This window comes from Myotis myotis, unplaced genomic scaffold (genome assembly GCF_014108235.1).
Source record: "Myotis myotis isolate mMyoMyo1 unplaced genomic scaffold, mMyoMyo1.p scaffold_m19_p_11, whole genome shotgun sequence".
Taxonomy (NCBI): domain Eukaryota; kingdom Metazoa; phylum Chordata; class Mammalia; order Chiroptera; family Vespertilionidae; genus Myotis; species Myotis myotis.
Window position 1 is genome coordinate 68444719 of NW_023416315.1, and position 16735 is coordinate 68461453.

General features: G+C 45.3%; 1 protein-coding gene across 3 annotated transcripts in view; it reads left to right on the forward strand.

Moving 5' to 3' along the window:
* The first annotated feature begins 16584 nt into the window (after window positions 1-16584).
* AASS (aminoadipate-semialdehyde synthase) overlaps window positions 16585-16735 on the forward strand; it is a 70036-nt gene continuing 69885 nt past the window's right edge. For all 3 annotated transcript variants that reach the window (XM_036328836.1, XM_036328837.1, XM_036328838.1), the window contains exon 1: window positions 16585-16730. The gene's annotated coding sequence lies outside the window, so the exon portion shown is untranslated. The remainder of the gene's footprint in view (window positions 16731-16735) is intronic.

A 16735-nucleotide genomic window follows, 5' to 3' on the forward strand; every position in this document is an offset into this window, starting at 1 on the left:
GCAGGCAGGCAGGCAGAGGGGTTAGGGGCGATCAAACAGGCAGGCAAGTGAGTGGTTGGGGGTGATCAGGCAGGTAGGCAGAGATAGTTAGGGGTGATCAGAAAGGCAGGCAGAGGGGTTAGGGGTGATCAGGCAGGCAGATAGGCAGGTGAGCGGTTAGGAGCCAGCGGTCCTGGATTGTGCAGGGATCTGGCCTAAACCAGCAGTCGGACATCCCCTGAGGGGTCCCGGATTGGAGAGGGTGCAGGCTGGGCTGAGGGAACATCCCCCCATGCATGAATTTTATGCACTGGGCCTCTAGTTTAATATAAAGAATTGTGTTCTAGCCCTAGTCCGTTTGGGTCAGTGGACAGAGCGTTGGTCTGTGGACCTAAGGGTCCCAGGTTTGATTCCAGTCAAGGGCATGTACCTCAGTGGCAGGCTCCTCCACAGTCCGGGCCCTGGTGGGGGCATTGGCAGGAGGCAACCAATCAATGTGTTTCTCTCACATTAATATTTCTCTCTGTCTTTTTCTCTCTCTTCCACTCGCTCTGAAAATCAATGAAAAAATATACTCCAGTGAGGATTAAAAAAAAAATTTGTTCTAGTAAAAAATAATCATTTACTGAAAGGGGTAACAGAGAACTCAAAGTTATATGGAAGTTATAACAGCAGTGGCAACTCTAAAAGGCGGTTCTTATCTCTGTGGTAGGCAGTTGGACATGAGTAGAGCAATGGGCCAGGTACAGAAGGTCACCAGGGTGGAAAGCTCAGGAACAATTGTGGGCAATTGTAGGGAAGGACTTCACCCCCAGGGATCTTTCCTCCCCTAACATATCCGCTGGTCCTGTGGTTTGGACCCCTGACCTCTCCTCCCTAGAAATAACATCCAGGCCTCAATCTTATTTCAGCTGCAGGCCCAGAAAAGTAGCAAAACCAGACAAGTGACCCATAGCTGACTTCAGAACCAGCTGCATTAGACAATGGAACCCCTGCCCTGGAGCCAATCAATCAATCAATCAATCAGTGGAGAGTCCTCCCTGAAAGGATACACCTGGAAAACTGCTGAATATTGTATTCTGATCTTCCTCTGGGACCACCCCTAAAATCTCAAACCTTAAGGCAGTGGTTCTTAACCTTGGCTGCACATTAGAATCACCTGGGAATCTTTTTAAAATCCTGATTTCTGGGCCTCATCCTCCGGAAATTGTTTCTTTGTTACTAATGTTGTGACCCCACACCATACCAAAGAAACAGAATTTCCAGAGGATGAGGCCCAGAAATCAAAATTTTAAAAAGATTCTCAGGTGATTCTAATGTGCAGCCAAGGTTGAGAACCACTGCCTTAAGAGGACCCAGTGTGCCCTCTCCCTCCCGGGGCGTGGGGGGTGTGTGTGGGGGGGACACCCTGGCCTTGCCCTTTCCCTTCCCCCTACTCCTACACCTCCTCTCAGGCACATTACTATTACCTTCCTCACTCCCAAGCTCCAAAGGCCCTTCCTTTACCTCTATAACATGATTTCTAAGCCTATTTATTCTACAAATGACTTCTTTTACCCCTGTGATTTTCCAAATAAATGTTCTTTTACAGTTTGAGTATTGGTTCTGAATTATTTCCTAGCCAGAACTCAATTACTGAGATTGCTGAGCCCAGGTCTGGTCTGACCCTGAAACTGGACAACCAATGGGTCAGGGCTGCCTATCACTACTTGAGCCAATTAAACAGAGACAGGATTGACTCATACATGAGCCTTTATGCCAATAATGCCTGCAGTATGGGAGAGCAGCAGGTCATCCATGAAAATGTGCTCTGCATCCCCCATAAGCCAGCTGCTTATATTGAGTAGGACAAAGAGAACTTGGGAAAGTATGCAAAAAGAATAAGAATGGGTATAATGGTTATAGGTTACAGATAATGCGGATGGGACCCCATTGCTTGGGAAACAAGGTTGTTCATCTTTCCATGATAATGAACTGCATTCCAAGGTTGACTCCCAGGTCCAAGGTTGATTCCCAGTTTTGCGGGGAGGGAAGGGGGGTTGGGGGAGGGGCAGGGTGCCCACAACTCCCAGCCAGGTTAGAATGTGCTTTCTTTCATCAGAACAAAGCAATCATGGTTAACAGAGCATGATTAATATTTCTTATAACTATGGCTTGTCCCCAGTATTCTATTTCTGCCCCTAACAACTCCATGGATCTAACACCTGTGCGGTTCTCACCACCCACAACATAATTACCAATACTGCTGGAGTATAATTACCACCAGGTCATTTGTTCTATATTTATCCCATCTGGCCTGTGTTCCATTTTATTCCCTTTTCTGCCCCTTTGGATAGATTAATTGTTTAGAATTAATTTTCCCTCCTTTTGTCTTATCAGCTATATCCCATTATTTTAGTGCTCTAGAGTTCACTATATACATCTTCAACTTATCACAATCTTCCCTCAAATGCTATTATACTACCTTATGTACTCCATCATATCTGAGTCTAGAGAAGCATATCTTGAAGTTAAAGTCCACTTGCAATTGTCCAAATAAAACTTTTTATATGGAAATTTTGACTCTTCAGCCAAAATGCCAAGCCTCGATAAGATCTTATTTTGGTTATTAGAAAGCTCCTACAGAGTATCTCTCTCCCAAAGTTCCCCTTCCCTAAGACCTCCACTTCCCCATTCCTCCACGCAATTGTAATACTAAACGTAATCAGTGCTCTTAAACTTAATTTCCATCCAGCATTTGCAGAACTCTGTAAATTCTCCCATTGAAATACATTAGCATCCATAAATACCCCTCACTGTGTACATTACACTGAACTTTAATATTATTTATATGAATAACCCACACCTATGGTTTCCAGTTTTGCATGCCAACATGGCAGGTCACACACACACACACACACACACACACACACACACACACACACACACACTGCCTTTGGCGGCCTGGATCTGTCTTTTGCTTCAGCAGAGTTTGGAACAGACCCAGGGATGCACCTGCTTCCATTCTTGGGCCACGCTCCTGCGTCCTATCCAGTTATCACCTTTAAAACCACCTCCGAGACCAGCCAACACACTGTTTTGTTTCTTTCTGCCTTAAGTCCTTATTGCTGAATAACCATGAGCTCCCAAATACGTCCGAATTATTCCACCGAGGTAGGGCTGCAGTCAACCGCCTGGCCAACCTGCACCTGCGGGCCTCCCACACCTACCTCTCTCTGGGCCTCTATTTTGACTGAGATGATGTGGCTCCGAAGAGCATGGGCCACTTCTTCAGCCAGTTGTCGGAGAAGAGAGAGGGCGCTGAGCATCTCTTAAAGTTGCAAAACCAGCACGGTGGCCGCATTCTCTTCCAGGACAGGCTGAAGCCTCCCAAGATGAGTGGGCAAAACTCAGGATGCCATGGCAGCCGCCCTGGCCTCCGAGAGGAACCTGAGCCAGGCCCTTTGGGAGCTGCAGGCCCTGGGTTCTACTCACGCAGACCCTCAGCTCTGTGACTTCCTGCAGAACCACTTTCTGGATGAGGAGGTGAAACTCACCAAGAAGACGGGCGACACCTGACTCACCTCCTCAGGCTGCTGGCCCCCAGGCTGCACTGGGCGTGTATCTCTTTGAAAGGCTCCCCCTCAAGCACGACTAGGAGCCTTTGGAGCCCAGAGGCCTTTGAGGGGCCCCTGTGTTTGACTTTTGTCTGAACCTCTCCCGAAGCTACTAGCCATTCTTTTAACCACCTTGAAGCCCTCTCCCATGCATTGGACCAAATGAAACAATAAAGCTTTTTGCAGAAAAAAAAATCAAAAAAAGGAAAAACATCAGTTCCGAGGACTGCTACCATTATAAGGATGAGACTTGAATATTCATTAGTGCCAAGGAAAAAAATACATGGTCTGGTAATTTTGTTTGCTCCAAATGACATTAGCAAACATTTACATTATTATGGAAGAATATTTCTAGTTATAATTATATCAAATATAATTTGTAATGAATGATATTTGAAATTGATAAATTTCATTTTAATAAAATTGCATCAGCAAATTATTCAAACTCATTAAACCTTGAAAGGAAAATATAACCAAAGTAAAATAATTATAAGGCATGCTGGCATTTGCTGAGTAATCTTTCCATTTGGGAGGAGATTTAGATAGTGAGGTCTCCGGTCTCTAGAACGGAGAGCTGTCTTTCATGCCCATATCCATATAATCTCTTCTAATTGATGATAGGTGTTATAACTTCAAAAACAAGTAGGTTTTTAAATGTCACTGTGACCAAGTATGCTGATTATTATCTAAGTGTTTTCAGAGAGACAAGGAGACCTAGTTCTTGTCTTCTAGAAGGAAAGATTTCAGTCAAGAGACAAAGTGTAGAAAAGCAAGCAAGAATTTATTGCCTGCAGCACAAACGTACTTAGGACAGTGAAACAGGAGGGGCATTGAAGAAGCAATGAGAGCCTGGGCTGGGCTGCTCTGGCTCACTGGGAAGTCAGAGAAAAGGGGTCTTGGAGACAGGTTTAGGGGGTTAGTCCAGGACGGGCTGCCGCTGCCCATTGCTCCCCTGGTTATAAGTCTCATGGGGTCCCTTAGAAGTTAGGGGATATGTGCCTGTGGCAGAAGGAGAAGGGAAAGGAAATGGCAGAGCTGTGTTCCTTGGAGGGAGAGTGAGCTGGGCCCTTCATTTTCAGGGGTTTTAAAGGCTGGGTATTTAGAGAAGGTCGTAGGGGTGAATCAAAATATTCATCAGCTTTATGCTGATGCACCAAAATGAGATCTATTCTCTTAATTAGTCTGTCCTTGGGTGTGGCTGGCAAGGGGCACTACTTGGACTTATGCTATCTGTCTCCCAGAGGAGGGTGATTTAAGCTGTCTACCCTCTGGTCGGGGAGAAGTGCAAACCATTTACTCTTAAGGATCCTTGGTTTAGGGAAGATAGGATTTACCAGGTGGCTGCAAACTGCTGTTTAACTCTCCGTCTTAGTTTCCCTATTCTACTTGTCCTGGAACTTTCCTAGCTTCTTACTATTCTATAACACAAGTGCTCCACCCTTTCCATTCTGCAGGTTTCTCTGACATGTTCTGTGCCCCAGGAGGCTGCCTTCATCCCAGACTTTGCCCTAGGGTTTTTTGTTGAGTTGGGCCGGTGAGATACTCTATTAAAGTTTGGAGTCTGGGCAGGAAAGGATGCCCAGGGACTGTTCGAGTGACCTATCTTTTCCCTGCTGAGACGCTGGCTAATATTGGTGCCAGAAGTGACCCCAGGGGGTTGATGCTCAAAATGGGATTTTAGGATTGTGATGTTCACATATTTGAGTGCATGGATAACCTCGTTGTTCAGAAATGAAATATGATGTATCATGAGATAACATCACATTATTGAAATCATCATGAAAGGTGACATGTGATGAAGTATAGGGAGAGAACAAAGTAGTGAGAAATCAAATATCTGTGGTACTTAGTTGCTATGGCAACCATGAGGTGGATCCTGGAATGGACTGAGTCCTGCTGGCTGCTCTGGAGAGCTTACATAAAGGATAAACTTAAAGTCTAGAATTCCTAGATCTAAGCACCAGTCAATGAGAAATTCCAGTAGCTTCATAAAGTCAGAACCACCCAGGGCTCAGATTTTGCAGAAAAGGAGGTTTTGATAACTTCACTAGATAAAGGATTCTGCTAGAGGGTAATGGAATGAGTAGTAAAATATGAAAGCCATTGTTATCAGTTCAGGTCGTGTGGCCAGCTATAGAGCATTATAGTCTCTAGTCTTAAGTTGTATTTTGCCTTTTCCTTCTTATTGAGGACTTATAAGAACTTTAATTCTAATTTATAGCTCGAGCTCTGAAGCTGCTTGCATAGCCTAACTTTGCCCTTTGGGGTCCTGGAACTGCCTGCAGAGCCAGCAGCCCCCAACTCACCCCACCCCCTGCTGTGTTGATTGTACTGTTTGATGAACTGTACTCCTTGCATTGTTTTAAATAATTCTCCTTGTACTATGGTTATGAGTTCAAAGGCAGTCTTTTTATTCTACAGGCCAGAGCTGAAAGTAGGACTTGACAAATGTTTATTAATATATTACCCAATGTTCTTACCTCACAACCCCACTTGCTTGATCACTGAGTCAGCCAATCATTGAGATTCCAGTTGTAAGTTTATGGTCTTGTATCCCCTAGCAACCCATCTCTTTGATCAATAACTCTTTGCAACTTTTGCCTTTATAAACCCTGCCCTATCCCTCCATAGTGGAAATGTTTTCTTAGTTCATACTGAGGACTGGGTTTCCCAGTTTGCAAATAATGATCTGAATAAACTCTCTTTAAATTTCTTTTTTTTTTTTTTAAAGGTATCTCTAGACTTTTGTTTACATAACATTTTATGAAGCGTGCTAGTGGTGGCTAACATCACAATGTAGGTTTTAGTAGGAAATATGACAGAACTGATATCACTCAGCAAAACTACTGTGGCTGATCAGACTTTGTGCTTCTCCTGTGTTGGGGTCAGAAGTTCTTCATCCAGGCAAAGGTCAAGAGTTGAAGCTGAGTAGCAAGAGGGATGGACTGTGCTGGTTATTCTCTGTTTGCTTCACCTAACCCCTACGTTGATCCGAACCATGCCCCTTACCCTGTGTGTCCCAGGACACTGACCTTTATGAATTCTATTACCAAGCTTCCCTTTCTCTTGACTTCCAGATGGTTTTGGCCAAAGGGAGGCAGCAGCAGGGTATTGGAAGGTGAACACCTTTGCTTGGTCACACTTTTTATTTATTTGTTATTTTATTTATTTGTTTTTTAAATATATTTTTATTGATTTCAGAGAGGAAGGGAGAGATGAAAACATCAATGATGAAAGAGAATCATTGATTGGCTGCCTCTTGCACACCCCCTACTGGGGATCAAGCCCACAACTTGGGCATGTGCCCTTGACTGGAATCGAACCCGGGACCCTTCAGTTTGCAGGCCGATGTTCTATCCACTGAGCCAAACCAGCTAGGGCTTGGTCACACTTTAAAAAAATATATATTTTGTATTGATTTCAGAGAGGAAGGGAGAGGAAGAGAGAGATAGAAACATCAATGATGAGAGAGAATCATCAGTTGCCTCCTGCATGCCTCCTGCAACCCAGGCACGTGTCCTTGACCAGAATCAAACCCAGGATCTTTCATTTCCAGGTCAATGCTCTATCCACTAAGTCAAACCGGCCAGGGCTGCTTGGTCACACTTTTGGCAGTGGTTTTATTCTGAGGTTACAGCTTTGGTCCAGCAGTTCTTTTTCTAAGACTCCACCCTTTTTCTAGGCTCCCAAAACACTATTGCTGGGGAAAGGATAAATTGGGAGGAACCAGGTGAAGACAGCCACTGGAATGCCACTACAAGTGATGGGGAAAATGCAGCTAGGAATGCAAGACACAGAATACTGAGAACATGGGCACAGACAACAGCTGGCATACTAGGCGAGCAAGCTGCATTACAGTAATAGCAAGGAGTGGCGGCATGAATTGTCTGGCACGTGGAATAGGGAATCAAGAGTCCAAGAGTAGGCACTCCTTGGGAGAAGCTGGTAGCAAGCAGACAGATTGAGAGAATCAAGCTTTCCAGGTGTCAGGGCTTCAGGCACTAGCATTCTTGTCTCGGCTTGGGACTTTGCAAGTGCATGGAAAAGCTTCAATCTGGATGATTCCATTTCTGAACAGATTATCAAACAGTGGTCCATTGACTCCACATCTATTCATCAAATATTTATTGAGTCCCTTCTATATTGTAGCCCCAACTTGAACACCAAGGATATAAAAGAGAATCAGAGCCCGGCCAGCATGACTCAGTGATTGAGCCTTGACCTATGAATCAGCAGGAGGTCAGAGTTCAATTCCCAGTCTGGGCATATGCCCGGATTGTGGGCTCCATCCCCAGGAAGGGGCATGCAGGAGGCAGCCAATCAATGATTATCTCTCATCATTGATGTTTCCATCTCTCTCTCCCTCTCTCTTCTTCTCTAAAATCAATAAAAATATATATTTTTAAAAAGTGAATAAGAGTCAAGGCGGGGGGTGGGGGAAGGAGACATATGTAATACTCTTTGTAATACTTTAAGGATTGAAACAAAATTAAAAAAAAAACGATTGGAAAGAAAAAAAAGTGAATAAGATACATTATCTGACTTCATGGGGCTCACAACCTTAGGAGATAAAGGCATGTATGAATGCAATTGTGGTAAATGGCTACCAAACATCTTATCTGGGTATATTCTGCATGTACCTCAAAGTACATATACATGAAACTTAACTCATTATCTTCTAAAACCACATCTCTCCTCCTTCACTCTCTATTGCATGAACAGCACGGCTATGACATTGTCTCAGGGAAACACAAGGTGACTCTTTTTAACTAACGCACGGGTTTAACCCCTTCATCCAATGGAGTTGATCATTCCTCTTTTTAAAAAATCTATTGTGCATATCTCTATTAGAGTGCTTTTCCTACTTGTGATTCTGATACACAGCCAAAGTTCAGATATAAATTCATCCTAAACTGAGGTCATAATTGGTCCTTAGACAACAAGGTGATCTGTATATTATGTGTGTGAGTGACTGAGAAGAAGAGTCAATATTTTAGCTAAGTGAATGTGTGTGTGTGTGTGTGCGTGTGTGTGTGTGTGTGTGTGTGTGTGTGTGTGAAGGGGAAGAGTATTAGTGGCTTTAGCTGGAAGCCTGGTCATCCCTTTTGGAAATGTTAAAGATGTCGTGTAGCTGGTTGTTCGACCAGGGATTCTCGGGCTGCCATCTCAGGATGCTGGCGTCCCCACATCTAAGTCACTAGCACTTTCGGTTCTGAGGGACTGACTCATGCTAATTGAACTCAAACGAGACTGAGAAGCCAAAATGTCAGTTTATTATTCATTTGCAATAAGAAATACATGTCACTGCTTGGCAGTGCATTCTTTCCTGTACAGGGAAGTCTCTATTACAGCTGGATGCAACCCTTTCTACAGAGGTAGATGCAGCATAAAGTAAAAGGGCCTCAGCCTTGGCCCCTCGCTTTCACGAGTCCCATGAGTGTTGGGAGTGGCTGGGAGATACAGAGTGTTTTAGGTAGAGATGAGAGCCAGAACTGCAACCAGGAAGCATTTCTGTGTAAGCATTTTTGGTAAATTGACTGAGATCTCATGAAAATGGGACCTGAATTTTCAAGACTCTAATAATTCCTGGTGAATTATTTTTTTTAGTAGAAATATTTATTTTTACACTTAATTTTAAATTTACAATTTTGATTTTTTTATTGAAGAAAGTCCATCTGTTAGTATTTCCGCCCCTCTCCCCAAGTGTGGATCTGCCCCTTAGTCTTTCATGGCGGGATATAGATTCTCTGCTGGCCTGACCAGGGAACCCTCTTTCATGGACAAGACTCTGTTTACCTTTTTGTAGATTTCCATGCCTCTCACAATTCGTCTGTTACCACATCATTGCTTCAGACAGAGAAGAAGCAATTAAGTGACAGTTGACACCCTGTATCCCATGGAGGTATTTTTGAGAAGACCTTGGAGACTCCTGAAGGAGATCTGAGAAGTTTCTCAGTACCTTCCGTGATTCTTTCTTTCTTTCTTTCTTTCTTTCTTTCTTTCTTTCTTTCTTTCTTTCTTTCTTTCTTTCTTTCTTTCTTTCTTTCTTTCTTTATTGTTAGGCCTCACCTGAGGCTATTCTTCCATTGATTTTTAAAGAGAGTGGAAGAGAAGGGGAGAAACAGAAAGAGAAACATCCACGTGAGAGAGACACATTGATCGGTTGCCTCCAGCACATGCCCTGACCAGGGCTGGGGATACAGTCTGCAACCCAGGTCCATGCCCTTGACCGGAACTGAACCCAGGACCCTTCAGTCCACAGGCCGATGCTCTATCCACTGAGCCAAACCGGCCAGGGCCTTCAGTGCTTCATTGCAAAACAATTTCTAAAGTCAGTCACTCTTCTCTCCATTTTGTTGCTGTTCATCTGTTTCATTTGAGGATGGTACTTTTCGGACTTTTTTTCTCATATTCTGGGAGTTATGGTGCCCAGTGTACCCTGCATAATAATAACAATGAGACTGTTTTCAAGTAATTTTTACCAATTCTCTGATGTGCTTCTTGTCAGCCTACCTAATGAGGGGGCATGAGTTACAGAAGACTTGTCAGGGATGAAGTGATTAAAAACAAGTTTGTTTCCACTACTTTCTCTTCACATGTTTTTAAAAGGGAAATACCTTGCTAGATGGGCCTGTAGAAATTGCAGGAATAAGGCTGTTTCTCCAAAACCCAGAGGCATAGCTCTTTTAAAGGTAGACTCAAACAGCTGCAGCGTAACTGGATTTCACACTGATTTCAGAGCTCACAGCTTCAACTTCTCTAGATATTCAGAGCAAACAACCTTTTGAAGATTGGTGTAGCGTAGAGTAGTAAATTTCTTTCTGCGCAGTAACTGTACGTTTCCACCTTCTTTGTTCATCGTGTGTTTTTATTTTGTTTTGTCCTCATGACAGTGCTACATGGTAATCACCCAACATTGGAGGGCAACCTAGATCTTTGGTGGTGTAAGGCTGTATCCATTTCCTAGGGTTGCCATAAAGAAGTATCACAAAGTGGCTAAGAATGAGAAGAAAACTTATTGTTTCACAGTTCTGGGATTCAGAGGTCCCATAGGAAGGTGTTGGCAGGGCCGTGCACTCTTTGCTCCGTGGTTTCTGGGTGTCCTTAGCTTGTGGCAGCATAACTTCAATCTCGGTTTCTGTGTTTTGTTTTGCTTTCCTCTAATATTTTTATTGATTTCAGAGAGGAAGGGAGAAGGGGAGATAGACAGAAACATCAATGATGAGAGAGAATCGTTGATCAACTGTCTCCTGCACACCCCCTACTGGGGATCGAGCCCACAACCCGGGCATGTACCCTTGACTGAAATCGAACCCGGGACCCTTCAGTCCACAGGCCAATGCTCTATCCACTGAGCCAAACCAGCTAGAGCTCTGCTTCTGTTTTCACACGGCCTTCCTCCAGGTGCCGCTGTGTCCTTTTCTGTCTCTTCTAAGGACATTTTCAGTGGATTTAGAGCCCATCTGAATCCAGTATGATCTCATCTTGATTCTATTATATCTGCAAATACACTATCCTATATAATGAAAGCCTAATATGCAAATTGTTCCCTCGGGCGGTTGTTTGACCCAGAGTTTGACAGGGAGACCAGGAGCTCGACCAGTCGCTATGACAGGCACTGACCACCAGGGGGCAATGTGGAACATGGTGGGCTCCAGCAACATGCTGAGACCTCTCGCCGGCTAACTGGGGGCAGGGGTGATGGGGATGGATGTGTGGTGCGAATGTGGGGTGTCCTCCTAGCTCAGTCTCACTCCCCCTGCTACCCTCCCCCGGGACGCCAGGGCTCGTGCTCAGGGGAAGCCCCCTCCCACCCCCACCCCACATCCCCTGCGCTCAGGTGCCAGGCTGCCCACAAAGACCCCACAAGGAGCCCGCCCCGCACCGCATGGCCTCTTCTTGTTGAGCTGGGCTGTAGCTGCAGGGACTGCAGAGACTGGTAGGGCTCCAGTGGGTTCGCGCAGGAGCTGGTCTACAAGGCCAGCCTGGAGAGAGCACACTGCCCGCCCGGCTTCTGTGGGGTGCTGCTGGGTGGCCCAGAGGCCCACACTGTGCCCTGGCTCCCGGCCGCGCTCACCACATCTCCGTGTGGGGACTTGGGTTCTGTGACTCAGGTGGAGGGGGGCATTCGGGGTCTGGGGGCCCAGGTGCTGCCCAGGGCCCAGAGGTTAGCTGGGACCAGCCCTTCCACGCCAGACGCTTCAATTGCCGGCCAGGCCTAGGGACCACACCAGTGCACGAATTTTGTGCACTGGGCCTCTGGTTTTCAAATAAGGTCACATTCTGAGGTTCTGGGTGGACATGAATTTTGGAGGACATTACTCAATCCACTTCAACTGAACTTCATTAGGTGCTAGGGACACAGTTTCTTTCCTGTCTGGGAGATGGTACTTCATGGTTGGGAGCTCAGCAGATATAGCCCATCCATGCTCCCACCAGCCATGGAGCTTTGCAGCTGCCAGGAAGCTGAGAAAAAGCTGCAGTCAAAAGGCAAGGGTCACCTCTGCCCAAGAAAGAGAGGTGGGAAGCAGAAGTTGTTTGTAGCTGTGAAAATCCCCTTCAGCTTAATTTCCTTCTGAAACGTCAACAGAGGCCTTCTAAGATTTGGGTGTTTTCACAAAAACTTTGATTTCTTTGCTCTTTCTGAAACATTTATGTTTCCGCTCTCCATGGTGGCTCATTCTCCTTGTTGCCCTTGCTCCAGGTTCGAACACAATGAGTAAATTTTGCCTTAATCCTCCCGCTATTGGTTTCTCACCCTCCACTTCATTCTTTACCCTCGTTTTCTCCACTCTCCCTCATTTTATTCCTTTTTCGTTCCCCTGTTTTATCAGTGTCCAAATCTATTTCTGTCTCATAACGACCTAGGTCCCTCAGACCCCAGTGTGTATAGGGCAGGCAGTAGACACTGGCGGATTCCAAAAACACGGTGCACGTCTCTGTCTCCGAGAAGTTTGTACATTGGTGTGGTCATTGTCTTGACACACCTTTGTCATTTTATTTATTTATTTTTATTTTTAAAAAATATTTTTATTGATTTTGAGAGGAAAAGAGAGGGTGAGAAAGATTAAAAACATCAATGATGAGAGAGAATCATTGATTGGCTGCCTCCTGCACGCCCCCTACCGGGGATTGATCCCACAACCTGGGCATGTGCCCTTGAGCGGAATCGAACCTGGGACCCTTCAGTCTGCAGGCCAATGCCCTATCCACTGAGCCAAACTGGCTAGGGCAACACCTTTATCATTTTAGGTATTTAGTTTTCGGAAAGTGTTTATTTAAACTATATTTACAAAATAGCTAACATATTTGGAGTTAACTTGTGCATACAGGCCCACAAAATACTCTCTCTATATATTAAGTTCTGGTCTTTTAGTCTTTTTGTGCTTGTTTTGTTTTAGGGGTTTGGGGTTGTTCAACAATAATAAGTGACAAAGCCCTAACCGGATTGGCTCAGTGGATAGAGCATTGGCCTGGGGACTGAAGGGTCCCAGGTTCGATTCCGGTCAAGGGCATGTACCTTGGTTGCAGTCACATCCCCAATAGGAGATGTGCAGGAAGCAGCTGATTGATGTTTCTCTCTCATCGATGTTTCTAACTCTCTATCCCTCTCCCTTCCTCTCTGTAAAAAAATCAATAAAATATATTTTTTTAAAAAGTGACAAAGACAGAAAGGTTTGTGCCTATCATGGGCAATGTCAACACACACCATCCAGAGGGAACATCCTTCTTCAATATTGTTTTCCCATTCCTTTCAAATTCTACTTCATTTGTTTCTGGGGAGCTGTACAGATGGCAATCATTATGAGAGTCATTTCAATGTGAGGGCTATTTTCTCTTATTTTCTGCTCTTGCTGGGACTTTGCCTATGTTGTGATTATTTTTCCTGGTTGCTACTTCTTACATTGCAAAAACAATTTTTATATTCTTTTAATTCTTTCTTTCCCTATAGTGAGACAATTGCTGTAAAAGATTGGCTTCATTCAGTACCTGACCCAGACTGGGACTAGAAAAAGAACGTCTCGAGTCTCCTTACTTCTGAAACCTGGCTGTTAGCTATCTCCAGCTCAATGACACTTACAATTATTCCAGAAAAATTACACTTGTGTTTCATTTTTGTTTTAATCACTTTTTCCCTCCTGTCTCCAATCTTTTCTCAGTCCTTCAAGACATCTTATTTTTTGAGACTTTCATTCGAGAGAAGCTGAAAGGAGGGGCACTGGATTTTTCCCGTTTATTTGAATATATTAGATTTACCATGTGTCAGTGAAATATATGACAACATTTGCATTCCCCAAATGTACTTACATTATAGCATATAACTCTCATCCGATATATAAGATACAGTGATGTGTAACTGAAAATTTCTAAGGCGTGGCAGACTTATCACAGTAACTAAGCAGGAGACGAGGGGCAGTCAACTTGCTCCATGAGTTATGCCCTGCGCAGGGAACGGACTCTCCTGGGATGCCATGGACCCTTGGGGACTATGGGAAACATTAGAAACCAACAGAGATTGACCCTGAAAATGCCACGGGACTTGCAATTTTCTCAATTTGGATAATTGTGACAGGTACTTTAAAGCCTGCAAGGCCTGAAATATTTATTTACAGAAAAAAAGTTTGTTCACTCCCCAATATATTCATTTAAAATATACATATATTTTTATTGATTTCAGAGAAGAAGGGAGAGAGAGAGAGAGAGAGAGAGAGAAAGAGAAATATCAGTGATGGGAGAGAATCATTGATCAGCTTCCTCATGCATGCCCCCCACTGGGGATCAAGCCCAAGACCCGGGCATGTGTCCTGACGGGGAATTGAACCATGACCTCCTGGTTCATAGGTCAATGCTCAACCACTGAGCCACACCGGCTGTGCGACCCCTGCTTTAAGTAGCTCCCTCTCCGGATGGGGTTATTGATTCTGTGGGCAGCTCCTTTTTTGATTGATTCCAAAGCCCCCTCTGTCAGGTGGCACTGCCTATAGCTGCAGCTACACCATCGCTAGAGCTTGTTCTGGATCCTGGTGACCATCCCTGCCTCTGGCCTGGCTAAGGCCTACAGGTAGTTCTCATTGCTGCCAGTCACAGGGCGCAGCACTGTCTTTTGTTGCCCCCCTTTATCCCTGCACACACTATACCAGCCGTGGGCAAACTACGGCCCGCGGGCCAGATCCGGCCCGTTTGAAATGAATAAAACTAAAAAAAAAAAAAAAAGACCGTACCCTTTTATGTAATGATGTTTACTTTGAATCTATATTAGTTCACACAAACACTCCATCCATGCTTTTGTTCCGGCCCTCCGGTCCAGTTTAAGAACCCATTGAGGCCCTCGAGTCAAAAAGTTTGCCCACCCCTGCACTATACCCTTCATGTCCCCAGTTGGGTTGTGCCATCTATTCCTTCTGAGACCCCGGCCTACCTATGACACGGCACATGCATTGTATTGTGCTAGGAGCAGTAGGGAAAAGAAGGCAAGGCCAAATATATATACTTGTTTTTATTGAGGTTTTGATGACGACGACTGGTAAGGGATGGAGGTAAGATAAACACAAATGACTATTATATGAGGAAGGTTGCAGTAAGAACAAGAGAGGCAGACACGTAAGACAGAAGGGAGAGATCATATCTGGTTGAAATGCTCAGGGAAGGCTTCGTGGATGAAGTGGTGTTTGAACTGCACCCGGAAGGATGGGTGAGTTTCAGAGAGGTGGACATTTTTGTAGATGAGAATTACAGGTAGGTGGCCAACACTGGAAAATAAATGATAATCACCAGTTTCTTTATATAGACACTTGGCAGAACACTTGGGGCATCATTTCATTTTATCCTCCCAATGACCCCATGAAGCAACATTGTATGAAGGACTTTCGCCTGTGTTCCAGGGTTACTGAGAAGCCCAGAGGCTTTTTGCTCAGGCCAATGAGTTGGTCAGATTTGTGTGCTTAAGGGAATAGAGTCTGGGTGGTGTACAAAGGGGTTTGAATGAGGGTGATAGTAGAGGGATTTGAAAGGACAGGTTAAGGTTGACAGGCCAGAGGAAGAACTAAAGCAAACTTGGGGTTTCAGGCGCGGCGAGGTGGTGATTAGGAAGTTGGCAAGAGATCAAGAACAGACCTGGGAAACACAGCAAGAAGAGAAGGCTTTGGGGGTGGGGTGGGGATGGGGTCACCAGGAAGGTCACTCTGGGTATGTGAAGCTGAAGATACAGAAGAAAATTCCTACTTCCAGAGAAGATTCTAATTTACTCGGCAATTACAGGTGCGAGAGGAGTTTATGAGAATATTCTAGGCTCTAGATTATTGACACGAGAGTCTGATAGTTCAACACCTCTGTGGCAGGTATGAGAAAAGTGTGCGTGTGGGAGAAAGTTATAAAAACAGGGGGGAAGAGTACCTTCTGGCATTGACTCCTTAGCAGGACCGCGCATGGGCTTCGGGCATCCCTCCGCCTCTAGTGCTGAGGCTGGAGTTTATGAAATGCATCTGCCCTGTTCCTCTGGGGCCACTTAGGACTTTTAAAGAACATTGGGTTTTGCCAGATACACCTGATTCATAAGAATCATTGGACATGGATATGCTAATTTTTTTCCAGCCTCCGTTTGCTGGACTCAAAAACTGTGCTCCGAGCTGTTATCTGCCTTCAGAGGCTTGCTATGGGGCTGGGGACATGCTTTGAAAAAAAAAAAAAAAAATGTAAATTGCTAAACAAACGCAATGGACAGGAGCGCACAACTTTTTCCAGGAAATGCACGCATCTATGCAGCGTGTGTGGCCCGGCTATTTTCGTCGTTCTCTGCCCCTGCCTGTCCTCTGCTGCGGACAGCTAGGAACCTGGTCAATAACTGTCCCGAGAGGACCTGATGGCCCCGCGAAGGACGCAGGTCAGCGATCCAACAGGCAGAGGATTTTCGGGGCGGAGCGGGGGCGGGCATGACCCAGCACCTGGGAGCGCCGCCGATTGGCGGAGGAGAAGGTTGTTCCCTCAGGCTGGCCGCTGATTGGCTGCGGGGGGAGGCGGCCTGACGTCCTCAGAAGTTGAGCAAACACCTCCTCCTCCCGGCTCGCATCCCAATTGTTGCCGGGACTTCGGGGCCTACCCTGCGGGGACCCGGGAGCTGGGAGGCGGCGGGGACCGGTCAGCGCCCGGCAGGACGAGGTGAG